Raw genomic sequence first — 24,323 nt, 5'->3', positions numbered from 1 at the left:
GGCCCCGAAAGTGCTGGGATTACAGACATGAGCTACTTCATCTGGTCTGAATGCTTCTTCATACTTAAGTAAGACAGCTGGAGCCCCAGAAGCATGCATTTGGATTATGGTGTGGGGATGGGAAGGAGAGTGAGAATGTCAACTATTCATCCCGGACTTGATCACATTTTTTTTTTTTAAATTTTTGATACAGTCTTGCTCTGTTGCCCAGGTTGGAGTGCAATGGTGTGATCTCAGCTCACTGCAACCTCTGCCTTCTAGGTTAAAGCAGTTCTCCTGCCTCAGCCTCCCAAGTACCTGGGACTACAGGCGCAAGTCACCACACCTGGCTAATTTTCGTGTTTGTAGTAGAGATTGGGTTTCGCCATATTGGCCAGGGTGGTCTTGAACTCCTTATGTCAAATGATCCGCCCACCTCGGCCTCCCAAAGTGCTGGGATTACAGGTTTGAGCCACCATGCCTGACCTTGGACTTGGCCATGTCTAAGACTTCCACTGTTTATATTGTTTATATTTTAATTAATTAATTAACTTATATATATATATATTTTTAACAGATGGAGTCTCACTATGTTGCCCAGGCTGGTCTCAAACTCCTGGGTTCAAGTGATTCTCTGGCCTCGGCTTCCCAAAGTGTTGGGATTACAGGTGTGAGCCACAGCATCCAGGCAATATCATTCATATTTTCACCCCTACTGTCTATACTTAAGTGAGAGTTTTCATTTGAAAGTATTTGCTTTTTATCTCTGGATTTGTTGTTATTGTTGTTGTTGTTACTGAAAGTTTTACTTATGTTAAAAATTCAATTTTCTGAAGAGGTAACCTTTACATGATTAACTGCAGGATTGGTTATACTAGCAAATGACTGGAAACAACCTAAATATTATCAACAGAAGTCTGAATTAAACAAATTATAGCACAACCATATCATGGATTTCTGTAGCTGTAAAATCAAACAAGGAAGTGCTCTGGATAATCAGTGTGCAAATTCAATCTCCCATTTTGGTCTCTTATCTACTAATTCCCCACACCCCTCACAGGTAATTTCTTATATATTTTCCCAGAGTTTCTTTATACATGAGTAAATAGAAATGTAGATTCTTACTTTCTCCTTGTTTTTATATGAAAAGTAGGATACTTTACATAGTGTTCTGTCCCTTATTTCACTTAATAATGTATTGGATCTCTTTCCAAGATAGAACCTTTCATTTGTCCAAAATCTTCTTTCACATCTTGTACTAAGATTTTAAAGTTTTTTTCCTGTAGTCTTGTACATTTCTTGTTATGTTTATTCCCAGATATTATACTGTCTTTATGGCTTTGGTAGTCTTTCCATTCTACTGTAGGTCTTGTACATTTCTTGTTATGTTTATTCCCAGATATTATACTGTCTTTATGGCTTTGGTAGTCTTTCCATTCTATCTTTTTTTTTTTTTGAGGCGGAGTCTCGCTCTATCGCCCAGGCTGGAGTGCGGTGGCCGGATCTCAGCTCACTGCAAGCTCCGCCTCCCGGGTTTACGCCATTCTCCTGCCTCAGCCTCCCGAGTAGCTGGGACTATAGGCGCCCGCCACCTCGCCTGGCTAGTTTTTTGTATTTTTTAGTAGAGATGGGGTTTCATGGTGTTAGCCAGGATGGTCTCGATCTCCTGACCTCGTGATCCACCCGTCTCGGCCTCCCAAAGTGCTGGGATTACAGGCTTGAGCCACCGCGCCCGGCCCATTCTATCTTTTAATTGTTGTCATTTCATATGTCTTAATAGCTGCTTATTAACTGTCTGTCCTTTTATTTTTCTCTTGATTTTTAAATATTTTTGCAAACTCTGATTAGGTTTAACAAATCATACTCCTTTTGGTCCAGGTTTATCTTCGCACTGCAAAGCTCTATGTTCTGAAGTTTTTGGTGCCCTAATTGCTGTAAGCCACAGTGTGCTCAGGACTTCTTACAATAAGATATTCTTCCTGACAGTCAAAGAATAATTCTAAGTCAGAGGCTAAGTGTAAGGGCACTGCTGGACTGAAGCTCAATCAAAACTATGACATAATTTCACAAAAACTATTCCATTAATTTGCTACAACACAGCTAGTGTGTATCTTTCACAGATGTTTGCTTTGTCAGTTGAAACTAGTCTTTGATTCCTTGGTGCTCACAGCCCGCTGTACTTCACATTTTCAGGAACCCAAAGGAAAACCTTTTCATGTATTGAGTTTGGGGCCAGCTCAGCATCTATCTGTAACATCTTCCTGCACAATTATCTGAACTGCCTACTCTCATAATGACACACAATTTTAATGCAATATAATTACCAAAAATGTTTTCCATTCCTGTATTGCTTGTAGGCAGTCATAATTGGCCAGAAGGGACAAATATGATCAGATCTATTACATAATTTCTACTGCACTGAAGCTGTAAGTAGGTGGCTTTTAAATGGGTCAATCTTATTTTCCAAAAATTTGGAGACAAAAGGCCATTCAATCAAAACCCAAATATTGGTGACCAACTATCATTCCCTTTCAATAAAAAGCCCTACATTTTCATAATAGGCTATAATAACTGCTCCCCAATTACAGCAACATTATTTTCAAAGTCAGGTTTCCATTATTTAGGGGAAAATTATAAGGTGTGTGACTCTTCCTAGGCCACATTTCTCTCTCAATGCCGATATCCCAGTTATTTAAGGTTTCATTGGCAGCTTCATCAGAGCCCATTAGGGAGAGATGAAAATCATGAGATTTGGAGAGTTGGTTGAAGAATCACAGAGTGTTAGAACTCATTTAATCCAATCTCATTTCACAGGTAAAGTAACCAAGGAAGAGAATGGTTAAATGACTTGCCCAACAACATGCAAGGACTTCCAAGAGACCAGGATTGCAGGCCATCTCCTGCTTTCCAGTCCATCATTCCTTCTACCACATCATGATGCACCTTCTTAGGCATGAATGAGAAAACATGCCAATAATTATTTCGACAAAATTGTGATAGCTACCAATGAAACTCCATACGTATATGCAATACTTCTTCAGTATTTCCTTTTCCTATTGGGCAATCTCATTCACTCTCATAGTTGTCATTACCACTGTGTAATCAATGACTTCCATTAGTATAGCCAGCCCTGGCCTCTTCTACGTACACCATTGCCTGTACTATAGCTCTACCTGCCTAATTCACTGACAATTCAAATGACATCTTGTTGAAACTGAGCTTATATTTAATATTTCCACTAAATGCATTCTTTCTGTATCTCCTATTTTGATGTTTGGCTTGATGATCACCCAGTTGTCTACGTCCTCACATTACCCTTCACGTCCGATTTATTTTAATTTCTGTGGTTCCATTACCTAGATATTTCTCACCTATTTTCTCATCTTTTCATTTCTATTTACATGTCTTTGTTAATTATCACCTATACTCTGTATCTTTTCTCTTCCAAATTTTTCTCCATACTACCTTCAGAGTCATTTTTCCAACTGGTAAATATTCTCTTGCTATACGCTTTCGTCTAAAATTCTTTGCTATCTTTTTCATGTCCATTAAATCATGCTCATATAGTATGATTATTTTCTTTCTTTTTTTTTTTGAGACAGAGTCTCGCTCTGTCACCCAGCCTGGAGTGCAGTGGTGTGATCTCGGCTCACTGCAACCTCTACCTTCTGGGTTCAAGTGATTCTCCTACCTCACCCTACTGAATGGCTGGGACTACAGGCGCCTGCCACTATGCCCGGCTAGTTTTTGTATTTTTAGTAGAGACAGGGTTTCACCATATTGGCGAGGCTGGTCTTGAACGCCTGACCTTGTGATCCACCCGCCTCGGCCTCCCAACATGCTGGGATTACAAGTGTGAGCCACCGTGCCTAGCCTCTTTCTTTCTTTTTTATTTTAGACTTGGGGGTACGTGTGCAGATTTCTTATATGGGTATATTGCGTGATGCTGAGATTTGGGCATCTAATGATCCTAGTGCCCAAGTAGTGAATGTAGTACTGGATAGATAGTTTTTCAACCCTTGTCTCTCCCTATTCCTCCCCACTTTTGGAATCTCCAGTGTTTATTTTCCCTTCTTTGTGTCCTTGTGTACCCAATGTTTAGCTCTCATTTGTAAGTGAGAATATATAGTATTTGGTTTTCTGTTCCTGAGTTAATTTGCTTAGAATTTTTGCATCCATGTTGCTGTGAAGAACACGACTGTGTTCTTTTCTATGGTATAATACTCCATAGTGTAGATATACCACATTTTCTGTATCCGATTCATTGTTCATGGGCACTTGGGTTGGTTTTATGTATTTGCTACTGTGACTAGCACTGTACTGAACATAACAAGTGCAGGTGTCTTTTTTTGGTAGAATGATTTATTTTCCTTTGGGTATATATCCAAAGGACTTATAGGATTATATACCAATGGGACTTATAGGATTATTGAAGATCCTTCATTATCTGTCCCCTGTTTGCCTAGCTTCATCTCCCACCATAACTTTTCAATGTTAGGTCCTATAAACACAAAAATACTTGCAATTCTGTTAACTTAAGCTATTTCATGCCTCCATGTCTTTACACATGCAGCTCCCTCTGTCTAAACTATTATCCTCTGCTCACCCTTCCTACATGTCCACTGTTATCCTCATATTTATCCTTCAAGATGCAGTTTAAGAAAGAATCAACACCTCAGTGAAGACTATAGGCCGGGTTTATTTTTTGATCCTTCCTTGTGCCTTGTACGTACTTCTATTGTTATATATCACAACATAATTCCTTATTTACACATCACTGTGGTATTTATTATTATTATTATTAACTTTTTTAGAGACAAAGTCTCACTCTGTCACCTAGGCTGGAGTGCATGGCTCACTGTAGCCTCGACCTCCTGCGCTCAAGGGATCCTCCCTCCTCAGCGTCCCTCCTGAGTAGCTGAGACTACAGGCACACACCACCACACCTGATTAATTTTAAAACAATATTTTGTATTGACAGGGGTCTCACTATATTGCCTAGGCTGTCCTCAAACTTCCGGCCTCAAGTAATCCTCTTACCTCAGCCTCCCAAAGTGCTAGGATTACAGGTGTGAGCCACCATGCCCAGCCTGTGGTATTTATCTTTGCCTCGAGAGTCAGCATAGTTCCTGAATGAATAGTAGAACAAATAAATGGGCACATGTAATAGAGAAACATTTTATGGTCAGATGTAACCTGGTATACTTAGAACATCCTGAAAATAATACTATTTGGTCAATGCTGCTTGGAATGGACTCATTGCCCAAGCTTTATAAAACTAAAGTGTTTTAAATTTATAGAATTTTAATAACTATAATTTAAGTGATTATGATTCACATCTACCTTACCCTTTCATTGAATCATGAGTTTGTTTCCTCACTGTGAAATCATTGCATATAATTCTCTCCAGATGACAAAATAGTCATTTCAGCATAACATGCAGATATGGAAAAGACATCTTAGATTTAATCCCTTTTTCAGTAAAGTATTTAACAGAGTATTTTATATATTTGTAGTAGCATTAGTTAGTATTCATAGCCCTACCAATCTTTAGTCAAATTTTGTTGCACAATTATTTGACTAAAGATTGGTAGGGCTATGAACTTCCAGGCTTCAAGAACATAAATGGATGAGGCTATTACATACAAACTCATAAATCAGATATGTGGGGTTAAATATGGGGTTTACTAAATTAAATGGGGATATTTAGCTAATTGCAACACTAGCCTAAGGATTGGCTAATGTTTCATTTCAGGACTTCTCATATGTTTTTATCAAGGTACACATTACAAAGATTAATGATTTTGTATTCCTGGGGAATCTAGATGCTCACCTCCTACAAAGGTAAAATTTATTTAAATTACTAATTATACCTAGATCTTGCATTTTACTCCATTATATATTGTTTTAAATAACTTAATTTTAATAAGACTTCTACATAACTTTAGAGCCTGTGCCAAGTGTAAGCAATAGCTTCTAGCCCTTCCCTTCATTTTGCTATATATGCCAGGAATTAGGAGCTACCAAGTTTGGTAAGCAAGTAGGGAGTGTAAAGAGTACTGAGTCCATCACAAAGATTTGATTGGATCCAAACCTGTGTGTTCCACTTACTAGCTTTGGCTCTTAAGCAAGTAACCAAACTTGTAGTTTCATTTCCCTCATCTTAATGAAAATAATAACACTGTCTTACTTCCTCAGAGGATTATTTTAAAGGTACGATGAAAATAAATTAGAGATCTGAAGACTCGGGCTCAGAAAATGGGTAAGAGCAAAGGAAGTTCAGGTAACCAGAATCAGAGTCAAATACAACATGTTGAACCACTGCATCGAAGACACTGCTGCTGCCACCAGCAGCCCCTGGATATACTTACCTTGGGCTGCCATCACTGCTGGCCCTGAGTCAGGCCCATAGAGCATCATTGCTGCTGTTGCCTCTGCCAACGCTGCCAGAATGAATTGTAATATTATCTTACTAAGTCTTAACTCAAGCTGCAAGCAAGCCTAGAAATGTTTGTACCAGGGCTTTTTGTCTTTTATAGTAGGAGATTGGCCGATGGTCCTAGTCATAGGCCAGGGGAAAGGAGACTCTCAGATTCAGGAGAGGATGAAGGCACTAGGCTCACAACATCTGTTTCTTGAACTACTGCCATGGTCTCCTAACTGGTATCACTGTTTCCAGCCTTGCTCCCCTCCAACCACTCTCCCTACCAGCATCAGAGTTTCCTTTTCAAAGGAAAATGTAATTTTACTACTGTTCTGTGTAAAGCCTTCAATGACCCTGGTCTCCTCAATGCCTAGATAAATACAAAATTATTCTAATACCCTACAGACCCTTCTAATGAGGTGTACATCCCCCCCAGCCATATTCTTCTGAACTGCCCATCCTCCAGTGAACCCTTCTGTCTGGCTGAAGTACTAGTTTTCCCAGTGAGTCACGCTGTTTAACGCCTCTTTGCCTTCCCTTTTATAAAAAGGAGAACTATGAAGGAATTAAAAAAAAAAAAGATGAGCATCTTTCTTCAGAAAAGGCCAGCATTGTGGGATCTTCCAGACAGTGAGGGAAGTAAGGAAAGGTTCTTTCCAGGTTAAGGCTGAAGCTATGAGACCAGCCTTAGAAGAGAATTCTATGGCGTGCTGCTGCAGATGGAGGCACAGTCAGCCTGTGATCAGTAGAGAGGACCGCTGAGCCTACCCAGGGCACACGGTCCACATGGAAGAGGACAGGGACCTGTGTCAGGGAGCAGCAAGTAGCCAATTAAGCAAACTCACACCTCTATCCTATTTTTGGGGATGAGCATAATCCTGGGATGCTTGTTTTGACCCATGAAGGAGAGAAAGCTCCTCAAATGAATACAATGGAATATTTTGCTAATGGACAATGTGATTTCAGGCCAAATTATACTAATTTGAAGACTGTATACTTGTGGACTAGAAATCAATCATCATGACAGTGCATGCTCATGTTGTTCCTCCACTTGTAGGAACAACCTGTCAACTTTATGTGATGAGATTCAGAACATATGATTAAGTATAGAGCTTATTCAAGCACAAAGCTTGCCACCAGGAAACACTTACTCCAAACTAAATGGGGTCAGTGTTTCAAAGAGTAAAAGTTAATGTTTCACTTATATAGGCAGAGACAGAAATTTTAGCAGAATTACAACATTTTCCATACAAGCCAAGTGCATACATTGCAGGGATTTGATTGGTTACAAAATGCTACATTTGCTTCATTCTATGAGGAGAGGTAGTGATCTTGGGGGTGGGGGGGTCTTATCTCTGGTGCCATCTGGTCTTCTTAATGATTTATAAGGAAAAAAAAAGGCAGGAGTTGCAGCTGCACATCAAGTGACTCAGGCCACATAGCCACATTCCTCTCAAGGCTGGAATACTTGAAAATTCTCATCCTGGCTAACACGGTGAAACCCCGTCTCTACTAAAAAATTCCAAAAAGCTAGCCGGGCGAGGTGGCGGGCGCCTGTAGTCCCAGCTACTCGGGAGGCTGAGGCAGGAGAATGGCGTAAACCCGGGAGGCGGAGCTTGCAGTGAGCTGAGATCCAGCCACTGCACTCCAGCCTGGGTGACAGAGCAAGACCCCGTCTCAAAAAAATAATAATAATAAATAAAATACTTGAAAATTCTAACAGCTTTAAATTTGAATTATTTAATTTCACATTTCTCCACTTTCATTAAGATATTTTGAGTAAAGCATAGTAGATGTACTCAACAGGTTCTGGGCTCCTTTCATATTCAGGAGTTTAGTTCTGCGTCACTAGGAAGCCTCATTCCTACAGTGTCGAGTCCCACAGCAGGGGAAATAAGTCAAGCTATAAAGCTGATGGGATACTGGCCAATTTTTTTTTGAGACAGAGTCTTGCTCTGTCACCCAGGCTGGAGTGCAGTGGCGCTATCTCAGCTCACTGCAACCTCTGCCGCCTGGGTTTAAGCAATTCTTCTGCCTCAGCCTCCCAAGTAGCTGGGAGTACAGGTGCGCACTACCACGCCTACTTTTTGTATTTTTAGAGAGACGGAGTTTCACCATGTTGACCAGGCTGGTCTCAAGCTCCTGACCTCGTGATCCGCCCCCCTCAGTCTCCCAAAGTGCTGGGATTACAGGCATGAGCCACCGCACCCGGCGTGGCCAAATTTAATGCAACATGAAGGAAGTGACTCTGTGACCTGAGTCAGGCTACGTGGCTGCAGTGAATGCAATTCTGTGACCAACCGTTATTTCAGTGTTTTCAGCTCTGCACTGACTTCATTGTGAACAAATGCCACAGCAGCAATAAAGACAAAAACAGGACAAAACCGAACAAATGATTATGTTTCCAAGAATAAGTACCAATTTCTGCCACCAAATTCCCCATGATCCAAACCAGCGGCTTAGCTGATCATTTAGAGTGTTGGATCTGAAAGGTTAGTTGGGTTTTTATATCAACCATTAATTTAGTAATGTTATCTGGATGATAGACATACAGTTTTTATGATAGCATAGGTTCACCCTTGGGCGGCAGTGAGTACGTCTAAAGCCATATGGTTTTATAATGCAGCCTTTCTCATTGGAGCAGTTTCATTGTTTAATAACAAGATATCCATGAAGCTATTACTTAGGACCTTTTGGTTAGGGCCTCTACCTGCCAAATGAACATCCTCAATACCCAGTTGTGATAGAGAGATGGAAGCAAAATGATTATAACAATGGAACAAAGAACAAACACAAGCTTTTAAGTGAGGAAGATTTGTGCTTTTGAAAGGGTACCAGCTATTTGACCTTGGGCCCAGCTATAAACCAAAAAACACCATCCTAACTGTCCTTAGGGTAAGCTTGGCCATTGTATTTGTCCATCCTCGCACTGTTGTAAGAAATATCTGACACTGGGTAATTTATTTATTTATTTTTTGACACTGGGTAATTTATAAAGAGGTTTAATTGGCCCACGTTCCACAGGCTGTATAGGAAGCATGGCGGCATCTGCTCAGGCCTCAGGAAAACTACAATCATGGCGGAAGGTGAAGGGGGAACCAGCACTTCAGGCCAGAAGCAGCAGGAAGTGGGAGATGTGCCACACACTTTTAAAGAGCCAGAGCTCATGAGAACTCACTATCTCCACAACAGCACCAAGGGGGATGATGTTAAACCATGAGAAACCAGCTCCGTGATCCAATCACCTCCTACCAGGCTCCATCTTCAACAATGGGAATTACAGTTCGACATGAAATTTGGGCAAAGACGCAGATTCAAACCATAGCACCCACAGATGGGTGCTGCACAGCCAAGGCTTTCCGTTTGGAGCTGGCCATTAAATACCCAGTTGCTGTGCCCATTCACTGGCATGCCAATTAATACTTTCTAATATAATTTAATAAACCCTTCCCTTTGTGAGTGGCCAAATGACTATTACTACTCAGTTTTCAAGACTCAGTTCCAATATACGGATAATTTGTGAAAGAATTGAGAAAACTGTTAAAATTAGTTGTCTCTGGGCAAGGAGAGTAGGCGTGACCGTGAGAGGGACTTTTCGCTATATAGCCTTCTATGCTATTTGAATATCTCACAATATTAGTGTATTATTTTTATAATTGGATTTCCAAAAGTTAGAGAAATGAGGGTGTCGTCTTTGTTTTTTGGTTTAAAAATGACCTAAAATGTCTTGTAAAGAAGGCACAAAAGGAATGTGGGAAATAAAAAGTAAAAATACCTCAAGTGGTTTTTAAAAATTATTGTCTTAAACATCATTGAGAGCTGTCGTCTCATATAAAATGTACTCATTAACACGCCAAAGGATAAAATAAGTAAATAAGGAGTGTGTTGTATGTCCTTTGTATATGCAAAGCAGTTCTCTCATCCACCATTAGTGTGCCGTCAGCCTTCCTCTTCAGTTCCTCCCTGACTGTGGGACATGCCCAGGCTTCTGAACTGGGTACACCCAGGTGTCCTGTTAGTCTTCCTACCGCATGTACCCTGGTATCCTACCACAGTACCATATACTGTACTCTTCTTTTCAAATATGAATCAGGTGTATTTGATCATTTGATTTTCATTATAACCCTGGAGAAATAATGAAAGACAGGTATTACCTCTTTGCTGATGAGGAAAACCTCTGCAGTTTTTCATGGAGCTAGGATGAGGATCCTGGTCTCCTAACCAGAAGAACGTTTTCTCTATTTCTTCCATGCTGCCTCATCTCTCAGATTGTTAGACCTGGACTCCCAAACCACCATGCATGCATTCCATTTTTTAAAATGTGATTATTCTAGTGATACTGTAAGCATAGCTCCCTAATTCTCTTCTAATGCTATTTCACAGTACTCTACTCTTTTCCTGATAACATAAAAAATTGAATATATATACATATATTCCAATTGAGTGTGTGTGTGTGTGTGTGATATTTTTTTCCCTAACCAGGCTGTAAGCTCAATGAGGGCAAGGACTGTATGTTGCGCATCACGACTCTATGCCTGTTTAGTGCCTGGAATATAGTAGGCATGCAATAAATATTTGCTGAATGAATGAATGAACACCAGCTACTTTGTTAGTTCCTTCTGTTTCCATTGCAGTATTCTTAAAACTAATTTGAATGGAGAAGGAAATTGGTTGAGTCAGGTATCTAGGAAGTTCAGGAATCAGTTGGCTTCAATCATACCTCTGTGGAGGTTAGATTACACTTCTTTCCTTCTTCCTACCCCTTCCGCTCTTCCCCTTCTTTTTCCTCTTTCCTTCCTCCCCATTCTCCCTCTCTTCCTCTTCCTTCTCCTTTTGCTCCTCTGTCTCTGCCATTTTCTCCTTCTGTGGCTGGACCTGCTCTACCTCCTCCATGCAGGGTGATGAAGATGGCAGCTGGTAGCTCTGGGATCTCTTGCCCTAGCTTAGCATCCCCGGGGAAAGAAATACATCTATCTCAACATTAGTATTTTAATTTTAGGAACAGATAATTTTCGGGTTGGGCAGGCCTGTGTCCTTTGCTCCCAGTGTGGCTGGAGTGGGGGTAGGGTACAGCGATTGGCAGCCCCTCTGAAACCATGTGGAAGCAGGGAATAGTGGTTTCCCCAAGGAAGGAATGATGAAAATGACATATGTCTGCCATAAATATTTTCATAGGGAATTTTATTAAGAAGTAAAGAAGAGGCTACTTTTAATATGAAGCAACTTCCTGTCTCTTTGAATTAAAGCTCCTTAAATGCAGCTAAATTAGGACCTTTTGAATTGTTTGACTTAGATCATAAACTTTTACAAGATGAAGTACACTTTATTCTTCGAGTCTCAAGGTGTTAATAAGTCAAGTACAGCAGTAAAGAGAAGCCCACCTACAACCTTTTACATCTATCTGTTCAGCAAAGCGAGGACAGCAAAACCGTTTTGGTTTATTTTGGCTTCCAGCCAAATAGGAACTTTAGAAATTTGTTTGCAGATAAACTATTTCAATGTTGGAGAGGAAACGTACTGCTCAGTAACTACAGTGGGATGCAGATCCCCATTTCATGGAGAAAAAGTTGCAAGCAGCGTGCTCATTTGCTGTGCATATGGAAAAACATAGAATGCTCACCATTCACATGACTGCTAAAGCATTGAAAGTACTGATATTTCTGTACCCTCCAGTCTTAAAGGGGGAAGTGGGTTTTCAGTTTTGAGCATTCGTTGATTTGCCTAATTTCCTATGTTTGAAAGTTGTCTTCTGGGAGAGAAGTAATAATCAAAAAAAATTTTTTTAAAAAAAGACCAAACTTTTCTTATCCATTGCTGCTTCAAGGTATTTTACTTTTATATCCTTCCCATATTGGTATGAACTGTCTGAGAATGCAAACTTTTTGTTGTTGTTGTTGCTGTTGTTGTTGTTAATTTTCAAACAAATATTTTTGTAGAGATGGGGTCTTACTCTGTTGTCCAGACTGGTCTCTAACTTCTGGCCTCAAGCAATCGTCCCACCTCGGCCTCCTAAATTGCTGGGATTACAGATGTGAGTCATTGTGCCTGGTCTGCAACATTTTTTAGAAATAGAGAATGAGTGTGACAAGTATTCTATTCAGTTGCCCAATAATTTAGTCAGATCAGATACTTAATTGCAGCTGGAAAGTATAATATGGAAAGTATTAAGTGGGTTTTTTTTGGTCACAGGTTTTTTATATATATAGACTTGATCTTAAGGAGAAGAAATAGTGAACTTCTATGCTTTTTAAAGTTATAAATATATATGAATAAGAAAATACTGACAGAAATGAAAACAGCCTCACATCCTGTACTTCCTGACATCCTCTTTTAATTTTGTAAAGTTTCCTGTCATTATTTTCCAGTGTATTTATTTTTAAGGAAGTGTCTTTAGCAAGAAGAAAGAGACAAGCACCGCTTCCCTCCCCCATCCCCCCTTCTCTCTCCCTCTTTCTCTCTCTCTCTCTCACACACACACACACACACACACCCCTCAGAGATTTAGCAATTTTGCTGTATTATTATTCTACAATTCAGCAACCATGACCCATTTCTAGGTGGACACATAGATTTGGGAAGCAGTGGAGTGAAGCTTCAGCACCAAAGGGAAAGCAAGAGGTACCATGTCCTAGATCTCTACATTTATTCACAGTGAAGGTGTGATGAAATAAGCATGTCACAATTATCATTAGTTATTGTTGTTAAGCTACCTTGCATTAAGCTATTGCTAGGTATTATGTGCTAAATGCGAAGTGTGCTGTGCTAAGTCCTAAGTACTTTACACACACATACATTGAAGGTTTGTAATATGCCCACAATGTTTTAAATCAGCTTTGTTTCTTTTTCTTTTTCTTTTTTTAGAGACAGAGTCTTGCTCTGTTGCCCAGGCTGGAGCGCAGTGGCACAATCACTACTCACTGCAGCCTCCACCTCCTGGGCTCAAGCGATCCTCCTGCCGTAGTCTCCTGAGTATCTGGAACTACAGACATGCACCACTGCACCTGGCTCCATGATTCTTAATGTCAGAATTTCTTCTGGGGGTTAAGCCTGTGTTTTTGGTGGTCATGACCCATTAGTAAATGATGAAATAAATTTAATGAGTAGAGATAAATTCAATTCTATAACATCTTTGTGAGGTGAATTATATTATCCCCGTCTGACAGATGAGGAACATCAGAGCTTAGAAGGTTAAGTAACTCACCCAAATTCACAGAGCTTGTTAAATGTAAAATTGCATTTGGAGGCTCTCTGTCTCCAAAACCTTGCCTTAACTACTAAAGCTATACTGTACCATTTAACATATCTCATAATAATTCTGGGCACATCACACCACGACTATAACTATATAGAGAAGAAAACCTACTTCCTCATATATCTTATAAAAGAGAAAATGGGGTTTGTAAATTAGCAACCAGCCTGTATTGTATTGAATATAGGCTTAAAAGTCTAATGTGTATGTGCATATGTGTGTGCGTGTGTGTGTGTGTGTGTGTGCATGCGTGTGTATCAATTAGAGGGTGGGGAAAAACATTTATAGAACTCAGTACCATTAGTAAAAACATTAAAATTCATTGGCTTTCAAAATTCATGAAGGCCTTAGTCAATTTTCTGCTGTTATATAGTAGAATACCAGAGACAGGTAATTTATTTAAAAAAGAAATTTATTCTGTTCATGGTTCTGAAGACCAGGAAGGCTGAGAGCATAGTACTGGCATCTGGCAGGAGTCATTCCATGGCAAAAGAATGGATGGCAGAAAGGCGTGCATGAAGCAGAAAGGAGAAGGGGGCTCACTACAACTAACCCATTCCCACGATAACAACATTAGTCCATTCATGAGGACAAAGCCCTCATGACCTAATCACTTCTTAAAGGCCCCACTTGTTAATATTGTTACGATGGCAATTAAGTTTCCAACACATGAACTTTGGGAGACATGTTCTAACCATGGGGATGACTGACTTCTTAGGCAAGAGTTTATTACTTTAAAAAAATGCATAAAAATAATATTTTGTGTTTACATAATGCTTTCCAGTTTATAGAGGACTTTTCTAGATATAATGTGACTTTCAAACATGCTATGGACTTTATATGTGCAGCCTTCGTATGGTACAGGCTGTAAAAGTGGTTCTAGCTGATAACAAGTAGTTATCAACAAGAAAGCTAACACATTTTTACCACGATCCATAGCATAAAAATGGTTCTTATAGATAATCTGCCATTCCCAGCTCACAAAGAAGTAGCGTGGCTGCCAAATGAATAACCAAATAGATACATTTAATGGGCTCTAAAAAGTCAAACATAAAACCAATCAATAAATTGGCTCTGGGACTCAAATAGCTTTTGCAGGAAACATCTTTACTTTCAGAAATAACTATAATGATGTTTCTTAAACACTTTTATCATTTCAGAAAGAGTCCCTAAAATTACCAGGGACACATCAGGTGTCAGCATTCATATATTCTCAGTCACTCTTCATTTTTTAGGGGAAAACGTGTATACAAATTGACAAAGACAGAACCTCTTTTAGTTGGCGTCGGCTGTCATTTTATTCAGGTTTAAGTATGACTCTAATTACCCTCAAGGAGTTTTTGACAAGTTTATCACACGACCACCAGAGTTTCTGCTGTGGGTGAAGGAAGTGTTTTTGGTGGTCACAACAACTATCCATGATATCAATTTAGTGAGTACAGACAAACACTTTTTAAAAATGAAATAGAACAGAATACGTAATATCAGAATGTATCACTGGTAGTAAAGGTAAGTGTGTTTCATAAAACTTTTTCTGCAGTGTTGTGTTAGTCCCTTCTTGCCTTGCTACTGTGAACCCCGAAAATCTGAGACAAGTCTCAGTTAATTTAGAAAGTTTATTTTGCCAAGGTTGAAGATGAGCCTGTGGAACAGCCTCAGGAAGTCCTGATGACATGTGGCCAAAGTGGCTGGGGCACAGCTTAGTTTTACACATTTTGGGGAGACATGAAGCATCAGTCAGTATATGTAAGAAGTACATTGGTTCTGTCTGGAAAGGCGGGACAACTAGAAGCAAAGGCAGGAAGAGGAAGGGACTTCCCCGTCACAGATAGGTGAGAGACAAATGAATGGTTGCATTCTTTTGAGTTTCTGATTAGCCTTTCCAAAGGAGGCAATCAGATATACATCTATCTCACTGAGCATAGGGGTGACTTTGAATAGAATGGGAGGCAGGTTTGCTCTAAGCAGTTCCCAGCTTGACTTTTCCATTTAGCTTTAGTGATTTGGGGCCTCAAGGTTTATTTTCCTTTCGCATTATAAAGAAATACCTGAGACTGGATAATTCATAAAGAAAAGAGGTTCACAGCTCTGCAGGCTTTACAGGAAGCAACGATGCTAGCATCAGCTTGACTTCTGGGAAGTCCTCAGGAAGTTTACGATCATGGCAGAAGGCAAAAGGAAAGTAGGAAAGCAGGTATGTCACGTGGCTAGAGCAGAAGCAAGGAGAGGGGGAAGGTGCCACGCACTTTCAAATGACCAGATCTCTCAAGAACTCACTATTGTGAAGACAGCAGGAAGCCATGAGGGATCCAAACACCCTCCCACCAAGCCCCACCTCTAGCATTGGGGATTACAATTCAACATGAGATTTGGGTGGGGACAAATATCCAAACTATATCAAGTGCCTATGTGTATATTATGTGTATACTGAGTGAGGATACTTAATGTGGGTTTTGGTTTAAAAAAGCTTTGGAAGCCACTATGTTAAGGCATTGTCACCAAAGGAATTTTAGTGAAAATGGAGTTTTTCGGTGGATGTTTCAGAGCACACAAGGCTTTTTGTTATATGGAGTGGGGCACAGTGGAGAGAACTGCTGGGAGGTGACGGATGTTGATGTCCAAAGTACAAAGGAGGGCAAAGGAGCAAAACTCCACCTAATCCAGTTATACCTAGTGGCGGTCCTAGTCTTTGGTCATGGCTATGGATATTAAGATTTAAGATATACCTGTGGGTAGCACTGGCAGAAAGAACGGCAAAAGGGAGAGGAACAGACAGAAGAGGCAAAGAGGGCAAGAGGGAAAGGTCAGAGTGTTGACAGTGTGAGTTGGAACAAAGATTGGGATTTATGTGTGAAAAAGAGGAAAAGGAGAGATGAGAACAAAACTAAGAGACGTACAAGATGAGGACTGGCAGATAGAATAACTTTCAGCTTTCAGCTGCCAGTAACGTAAGCTCAACTACAATGGCTCAAACAATAAATAAATGTATTGATTGATTCACTGGCTTGGTTATGTCACAAGGATCCACAGTGTTGGCCTCAATTGCTTTCCCCTTGTGGATATATGATGGCTATGGGATGGCTAAAGCGGGGCTGTGGGTCTGGGATGACTGGAAGAGCAACTGGGATTATGTGCTTCCTTACTCCCATTCAAGGAGCAAAAGGCTGGATTCCTGTGGATCTCTGAATGACAAGGGATAACTTTCCACAATACCCAGCACTCTTCTGCATACATCTCATTGGCCAGACTTGAATCACATGCCCATTTCTGAATCTATTACTGACAGATGGATGGCATTACTTAGACCATTCAGATGCCTTTCTGGAGCTGGGATCAATCTGTCCCAGGCACATGACTAGAAGAGAGGAAAGCAAAATTGAGGTTCATTAGGAACAAGGGAGAAGATTTCTTGCTGAGTAGGCAATCAACAAAGTTCACTGCACACAAGAATTTTTAAAAACTTTGGTAACCTATCCTAGTGGCTATAGTGGATTTGATATTGAACATTTCCATCGCTAAAACGGTTTCATTTTTAGAGACCTATTATGTCATGTTCCTTCTCATAGAAGAATGCTTTTGAAGGTATTTAAATAAACTCAAAGAAATCAAGTACAAAGAGCTTATATTTTCTGTATATTTTACCACCAAAAGAAATCTCAATTTCTACCCCAAAATAATATGCTGTATTCACTCCCTAGAGACAATGCACGATTGACCTCCGTTGGAACACACATCATAATAGAGAAGCACTAGCCATTGTGCAGAGCTTTACTTCTCTGCCTGATTCCCTTCCCAGCTCAGAAGTTGTACTTCAGCACTATCCTCCTATGTCCTAGCCAACTTTCTGCATCATGACACAAAGACATTGACGGTTAGGATCATTCTAGCCTGAAGAAAGCCAGGGCAAAGTCAGCCAGGCTTAGATGAAATGCACACTGTTTGCTGAATGGCCGCGGTGTTTTGAGGTTTCTATTTATGAAAGGCTAGCATAAAGTCAACAATCCACAGTTGCTCAAATCTGTGCTGTAGTTTCATTACCACCACCAAACACTTCTCCACCCAGGAGAATCACAGCTAAGTGTTGTTTTAACTATATCCCCAGGGGAGTATTGAGTAAGACAAAAAGCATGCTAGGTCAACAACAGATCTTTTCTGTAAAAAGGAACATTTCAGGAAAATTAAACAAAGTGTAGAAAAGCCTTAGCTTGCAATCTGTTATTGCAAAGTTCAAACAATGGCTTTCCTCCCTGCTTAGACAAACACCAAGCAGGAAGCTCTGAACAGACAAAAAAAAAAAAAGACCATCCAGAATCATAGAAGAGAATAGCTCATGATGATGGTCATCGTTACTTCATTCCTATTTAGACAAAATTAAGGCCATTAGTTCTTTAATTTCAATTCATCTGATTATTTTCAGAAGTTCTACAGTGAGGACCTTACAGTCCTAGAAATCCTACGTGATAAACTCTAAAAATCGAAGCTCAGTTCTTCAGTTATTTCAAAGCTCAGCTAAATCCCCAAATAGTTTGACTCGCCTTCCCTTGTTCCCTGGCAAAATGTGCAGGTAAATTGCTCTCCCTGGGATCTCTACTGATGGTAGGGCCTATGGGAAAACAAGATTCATAGCTTGCTCACTGTTGTTTGCAAATACCTTCTGGAGTTTGAAAACTATACTTTTCCTATGCGGACTTTGTGATTTTCTGTTTGGCAAATTTTGTTATTGTCCTCCTGCTTTTCTCTTCCTCTGCTGTGCAATTTCAACATTCAGTTTTCCGTTAATTGATGTCATAGTACCATCCCACAACAATGTCGGTTGAGCTCACTGCTGGCTGCCTTCATGGCAACAAACTGAAAATATAGGACTTTTCCCCACGGGCCCACACTGAACAAAAGCACCTTGCCACTTTTTTCTGTTTTAACATTTATCTACCCCAAGAGGAGCTGGGCAGAATTCAGAAAATATTTGCCATCTGGGAACAGAAATAAACAAACAGGTCATATGAGAGGCCTTATTTTTTCAGATGCTCTTCTGATTATCTCACTCTGTTGACTGATTAATGCCATTCCCCTTGAATAAGTCATGTATACTACCTCAGTTTCTATTCTGTGCTTCCTAAAGTTGACATTGCTAGGATGAGTAAATTCTTATAGTAGGTGGGGATTTGGTGAGCACTAATATATTTGACAAAAAAACTTCTTTTATAAAGTGTTTTAAAAATAATTTAAAATTTCAAAACTCAAATGCTTAGGACATTACCTAGCATTTGAAGGAAAGTCTAAGGCACTGATTTTCATTCCCTTCTGAGTCCTTCCAGCTTTAAAATGCTATGAATTTATGAATAGAATAGTTCCCCCTTATCCTTGAAGGACATGTTCCAAGACCCCTAGTAGATGCCTGAAACTATGGATAGTACTGAACCCTAGACTGTCTATATTATGTTTTTTCAATCTGATAATCTAGATGGTTGCATCTACAGTGCAGATAACTGGACCAAGAGATGATTCCCCTTTGGAAGGGACGGAGTGGAATGTTGTGAGATTTCACCACACTTCTCAGATTGGTGTACAATTTAAAACTTATGAGTTGTTAATTTCCAAAATATTTCCCTTAAATATCTTCAGATCGTGGTTGACTGCAGGTAGCTGAAATTATGGAGAGCAAAACCATGGATAAGGGGGGAACTACTGTATATACTACCTAAGACTCAGTATGAGATTCTGAATTTTTTTTTTACAAAGGTTAAATAAATCAGTTAAATATTGACTAGGTAATGCAAACCTATGCATAAAGCAAAATAATAGCATAATTCTGTGATTATGTAATAATACCGTACACACAATAGATACTAAAAAACTATTTCTTGATTCTTGCCAACTTTCACATTTTCACATACCAGTTTTCTAACTATACAAACTCTATGTAGCAGGATTTTCAAATAGATGAGTCATTTTATAGCAACATATTTTATAGCTTATATAACTGTAATATGTTTGGAAGGAAATTTATTCCTTTAGTAGGGAGGGCTGTGTCCCTACTACGAGATGTGTCATTCCTATCATCCTTCACAGGGTCTTCTTGTTTCACTTCATATGTGTATGGCATCATAAAGGTCTACTGGAGTGCTATTTTTTTCTCTTCCATTACACAGAAGTCAGATATTAGAAGAGCAAAATCCATAAAATTCCTTTCCAGGAATATCCCAAACCAGACAAATAAACAGAAAACCAAAACACTTTTGCCTCATTTGACCTTAACTATGCTAGTGGGGTTCAACATCTTCTCTAAGGTTCAGGCCCTTGTCTAGTTGGATACAGACTAGGTAATGTCCTCTTCGCTCCAATAAGAGAAAAAGGCATCCTTATTCCTCCTGGTTTTACCAGCATTCTCTGTATCTTTCTTAACAATCCCTGCCAATTTGCCCTGCCAATCACCTTCTAAAGTTGCTGCTTGATTCACATTTGTGACTCTTGACCTCTAGTAACCCACTGAGTCTCTCCAGGTACATTCAGACTGGTCTCTCCCTGGACACTCATCATCATCATCACAGTAATAATATCTCCAACCTATTACTGTGTGCCAGGTAGGCAGCATGCATTATGTGGACTATCTTAATTAAACCTTACAACAACCCTATGAGGTGAGTACTGTTATTCGTTGCTTCAGGTTACTAAGAAAGCACATAGCAAATAAGTGGTAGAGGCGGGACTTGAACCCAGGATTTCTTCCAAATACTATTCTCCATCTCCTCTCAACTCTTGCCCAAATGGAGAACTGAATAGGAGCCACTTGGGTAACAGCCAAGCTCCCTAACCATACGGCATTGTTCCCATCTGTGGAAGGGCATGGGTCCAGCTGCATAGAATGATGTTGCCTGAGAAAACCAAGAGTCTTCTCTTAATTATCTTAGTGGCAAGAGGCTTTATTCATCTTCTTTGTACTCAAAATTAGCTTTTACTTTTTATCCACATACAGCGTCACAGAAAGCCCAGATTGAATTCATTATGGGCTATCATGTCCCTTGTCATTTGTTTATAAGAAGGGCTCTGGCCTGGCCTTAGCAACTTTTAGGTGAAGCTATCTTTAAAAAAAAAAGTCAAGAGCCACAGAAATAGAGTTCCAAAAATGACAAACATTGCAAGCATTCATTTTATACCCACACAATCTTTATTTTCCAATTTCTGTTAGTTGAAAACAAGAACAGTAAGAGAGCTCAGAAGAGAGTGGATCTTTCGAAATATTTCCAACCATTTATAGCCAAAACCCAAACATACTCACTCCTACATCATTATTTCATGCAAACTAGATAATGTTAAAAAGACTTGGAAAATGCTTTATAGCTGTATGTAAACTAAAAACCCTACTTAATCACACACAAATGAATGGGAGATATGAGTAGCAAATATAGGGCCTATGTTCTTCTTTACCATAGAAATCAAAAGGATAAAAGACTAAAGTGTGGATTCAATTAAGAACTTACTGGTGGCTTTTAAGAGGTGGCATTTTCCAGTATATATCTCAGGCAGTCTAAAGAGTGATACCACAGAGCAAATGAAAGGCTCTCAGGGGAACTATTCTGTCTTGTGGTGACAGTCAAGGCAAGGTGAGAGATAGAAGTAGATTTGTGGGCCAGGTGCAGTGGCTCACGCCTGTAATCCCAGCACTTTGGGAGGCCAAGGTGGGCAGATCACCTGAGGTCAAGAGTTTGAGACCAGCCTGGCCAACATGGTAAAATCCCTTTACTAAAAATACCGAAATTAGCTAGGTATGGTGGCAGGCGCCTGTAATCCCAGCTACTCAGGAGGCTGAGGCAGGAGAATCACTTGAACCTGGGAGAGGGAGGTGGCAGTAAGCTGAGATGGTGCCACTGCACTCCAGCCTGGAGGACAAGAGCAAGACTTTGTCTCAAATAAACAACAACAACAACAAAAGTAGATTTCTGGTTGCCAGGGTTCAGGTCAGAAATATTGTAAGGTAAGAGGGACCCTCTCACTTGATGAGAGCAAAAGTCTTAGCTTGGTAGGAAAGGAACTATCTAGCTCCTGTCTGAGTGACAGAAACAGGAAGAGTGAGCAATACCCCTCTCTGTGTTGCATTTGGCCTGTTAGGAAACCACAAGATGGGGCATGTGATAAACCCAGTCCGCTCCTGTCTCAGTGTTCTCCTCTGGAATCTTGAACCACGCAGGAGTTTTCTCAAATGAGCAGACTGTCTGATTCTGGAAACTGATCACTCACCCAAGTACGAGATTCCAGATGGCAGGGATCTGGTCTGTTTTGTACACAGATGTATTGTGAGGATCTGGGATGCAGTAGGTGCTCAGTGAATATTTGTTGAATGAACATTCAAATGCACATGCCACAGAGCCCAATAATTTGAGAGCAATCTGAGAAATACTTGGGACTTGTTTTGCTTTTCACCTAAACAATGATGGCAAAACAAGAAAAAGGAGGAGGAGAAGGAGGAAGAGGTCATTTGTCATCTGCTGAGTTACTTTATTCATATCCAGTTTGTATTTGTTGCTTACTTGCAGAAAAGATGCCAGAAAATTATAAAGGAATAGTTGTGTGTTTTTGCTTATGTATGTGCGTGACTATTCTTATTGATGTACGTATATCAAATCATGTTGCTATATCTACGTCTGTGGTTGACTTTAACCTTTTTTCAATCCTGCTGAAATGAAAGACTTTCCTAATTCTCCTGATTTAGTAGTAATTATTTAGAATTATAAGAAGCATGATTAACTCATAAATAAAAGAGCCCATCTCTGCTAATAATAGTGCTAATAAGAGAAAGGTAATCTGGTAAGGCCACTCTTCTACTCCAGAAATCTCAGGACATCTAAAATTGGGAGTTGGTGGCCATGTAAACAAATTCAAATTACCTTCCAGCAAAAACCTCAAACTACTTGTTTGAGATGGTTTTGGCTGGAAGACATGAATCCAGATCAAAATCAAAAGCCACAGAAATACTGAAATAGCTGAAACAGAGACACAGTCATTACAGGAAGCTCATGAAAGTTCAAAGGAGGTTAAAAAAAGAAAAAGAAAGAAAAGGAAGAGCTGCAGCAAGAAATGCTTGTGGTGTTGCCCATCCCTACTGGAAATGTTGATGATATCCTTTGAAGAGGAAGAGGAAGGAGTTCGAGGTGCAAAACAAGCAGCCTAGACAGTGACAAAACAGGAAACAGGAGTGCTGATGAAACTGAACTGTGACTTGGGAAGAGAGCAACGCATTAAAGCCACAGGGCTATGAAAGACACCCAGAAAGGACAATGTAAAAGTGGCGAGGGACTCAGAATTAACTATGGATTAAAGCATTGATAGATAGACAACGAAGTCAAAATTTTCTTATTGAAATGAACTAGAAACAAATTTAGTCATATTATTATCATTCTAGGAGTATTCTATTGTACTAGAATTGCACTGAATCAAATACTGTTTGAAACAAATGGGCCTTCAGAATTTGGGAGGATGCTGTTGTTAATATATAGAGATAACTCATAATGGTGTTGATTAATAGTAATAGGCAACATTTAATACATTGCCCACAATACTTTATAGGTAATATCATTTAATCCTGACAAATTTTTTTTGTTTGTTTTTTTGAGACAGGGGCTCCCTCTATCACCCAGGCTGGAGTGCAGTGACCTGATCATGGCTCACTGCAGCCTTGATTTCCCAGGTTTAAGAGATCCTCCTGCTTCAGCCTCCTGAGTAGCTCAGACCACATGCATGCCCCACCACACCTGGTTAGTTTTTTTTTTTATTTTTAGTAGAGACAGGGTCCCACTCTGTTGCCCAGACTGGTTTCTAACGCCTGAGCTCAAGTGATCCTCCCGAAGTGCTGGAATTACAGGTATGAGCCACTGCACCTGGCCAAAAAATCTTAAAATGTATTTCAAGATTTATAGATGAAGTCTCTGAGGTTGTATGATTTGTTAAGAGTCAAGTTAAGGGCCAATGTAGAATAGGTTATGACAATAGCTTCCCACTCTTAATTCCAGAGCCTGGGTTCTCTGTGCCATTTGATCAATACATGGCATGACATTCTACTGAGCACACCTCTGGCTCATTTCCATTTCCATTTGCTCTGTTTACCAGAACTGTTGCTATGTCCTTTTGCCAACCTTTAAAGAGAGAGATAACGGGCAGCAAAATGCCCAGAATTAAGGAACGACCCAAGGAAAAAGAAAGAATCTAAGCTAATAAGGCCCAACGTCAAGTAGGTTATTACAGATTGTAGAATTCAAGTCCCTCATTAGAGTGAGTAAATTGTTGACCTCTAATTAAAAGTCTTGCTAAAAGAATTTTAGCAGGTTAGTGACAAAATTCTTGCACTAGGTAGAGAATGACCAGTAAGTTATTTTATGTACACTTATTTAATAATATAATAATACTTTTTGAAGATTACTGTATCAAGAATTTAATGTAACAGCCGTATTATAACTTAGAATATTGATTTGAACATCCCCGAATTTTTCCCAACCAAGAAAAATGTCTTTGTACTGTGGCCGCAGCACGTGTATCTTTCCCTTTCCCTTCCTTCCCTCCCTCCCTCCCTCCCTCCCTTCCTTCCTTTATGTACACTTATTTAATAATATAATAATACTTTTTGAAGATTACTGTATCAAGAATTTAATGTAACAGCCGTATTATAACTTAGAATATTGA

General features: G+C 39.8%; 1 long non-coding RNA gene across 2 annotated transcripts in view; it reads right to left on the bottom strand.

Annotated features, from left to right (window-relative positions):
• Positions 1–24,323, bottom strand: part of LOC105511574 — a 35,527-nt gene that overhangs the window by 4,800 nt on the left and 6,404 nt on the right. The window contains exon 2 of one of the 2 annotated variants that reach the window (XR_001001731.1): positions 16,914–17,007. The exons of the other annotated variant lie outside the window; for it this stretch is intronic. This is a non-coding gene — a long non-coding RNA (uncharacterized LOC105511574). The remainder of the gene's footprint in view (positions 1–16,913; positions 17,008–24,323) is intronic. 2 annotated transcript variants of the gene reach the window in all.

This window comes from Colobus angolensis, unplaced genomic scaffold (assembly GCF_000951035.1).
Source record: "Colobus angolensis palliatus isolate OR3802 unplaced genomic scaffold, Cang.pa_1.0 Scaffold200, whole genome shotgun sequence".
Classification (NCBI taxonomy): Eukaryota; Metazoa; Chordata; class Mammalia; order Primates; family Cercopithecidae; genus Colobus; species Colobus angolensis.
This window is presented reverse-complemented; position numbering and strand designations above follow the sequence as displayed.